Raw genomic sequence first — 1,583 nt, 5'->3', positions numbered from 1 at the left:
CATTTGATGAATTTTCATGCACCTGTTGTCTCCCAGGCAGCAGGTACTCGTCAACTGATTGGTCTGTCTAGCAAAACAACTCCAAGAGATCATCACCATTCTTCTTGACTCACGACTTCCAAAAGGCATTGGTACCATAGGTCCAATAGGACACGTTACATAGCCAAGCTCTGTGAACTAGAGTGTTGCACAAATAACCCGGGATTTCCCTTATTATCAACATCAATATGGAGCAGAGATGTGAGGCTTAAAATATAATCCCTGCTTTGGGCCCAGCTTTATCAGAAGCGGAGTTCACCAGAGGGATCTGTGACTGTTAAGACTTCACCCTTACGGTTAACACTGGACTATTCAAAATATACCACTGCAGAAGACCCTCAGACACAGAAACCACTGCAGCAAGATAGGCTTGGGCTTAAGTTGACTCATTTATAAGTGCAGTTACTTAAAAGTTACTTTTCCCCTGATTTCGTGAAAATGTCCCCACTGAGACCTCGTCATCAGTAACACATCACTCTGGACATCAGGTGTTTGTCGACAAACGTGGTTGACAGTCCACTGATTTTCCTGTTTTAACTTTGGCTCTCCTAGACGTTGTTTACCAACCTGAACCATGACAAGTGGAAAGAGAGAATGTGGGGGAGAGGGGGAAGGGAGAGAGAGAGAAAGAGAGAGAAGAAGGAAGAGGAAGTGGAAGAGGAAGAAGAGGAAGAGGAGAAGGAGGAAAGGAGGGAGGGAAGGAGGAAGGGAGGGATGGATGGAGGGAAGGAAGGGATAAGATCCATTCCAGGGACAGATTCATTTGGAGATTAGAATCCAGTACAAAAGAGACACTAATTTTAAAATTGAACATCATGGCCTGGAACCACCAGATGTGAGACAAGCAGGTTAAAGAGCCAAGAGAAAAACAATGAAAATAAGCAGCTGAAAATAACCGGACAGCAGGGAGTCAGAGAAGACAGGTGATGGAGAGGCACCCAGAGGAGGTGACCTCATTCCAAAAAACAGGCAGAAACTAGGCTGTTGCTCTACTTACTAGGAAAAAGAGTAAAAAGTATGTAAAACTTTACCCCTCTGCATACAATCACCTAAAAATAAAAATTGCTTCAGCAGAGGTAAAGTGGCTGTTTGCAGAAAACTGGCTGTTTGCAGAGAAGGAAAATGACCATTTCCTATCCTGTGCGCAGGGAGCAGTCTGAAAACTGTCTCCTCAAAGCACCCTCTTTCTACTGAGCTTTTGTCCCAGGGCAATTTCGCACTTTGATGATGGTTCCTATTTGTCACTAGCCTGGGTTCCACTAAGAAGTCTTTTTCAGCTATTTTGCAAAAGAACAGTTGGAATAGATTCCCAGGTAAGATGACAAGGCCTATTTCTGATGGCTGAGGCTGACTTCTAGAAAGTTCCATCCCTTGAAATGTTCGGATCCCAGGCAGCTGCACAGGACTTGATTTTCAAATAGAGTCTGGGGACCGTCACTTCCCCCAGGGGGATTTGCCCTTTAAGCTGCAGAGCGACAGGCGTCAAATGATACCCATCCTGACGCGGGGAGCCCAGGGAGAAATTTTACATTTCACAGCTGAAC

Source organism: Neovison vison, chromosome 7 (assembly GCF_020171115.1).
Source record: "Neovison vison isolate M4711 chromosome 7, ASM_NN_V1, whole genome shotgun sequence".
Classification (NCBI taxonomy): domain Eukaryota; kingdom Metazoa; phylum Chordata; class Mammalia; order Carnivora; family Mustelidae; genus Neogale; species Neogale vison.
Note: the sequence above shows the minus strand (reverse complement) of the source record.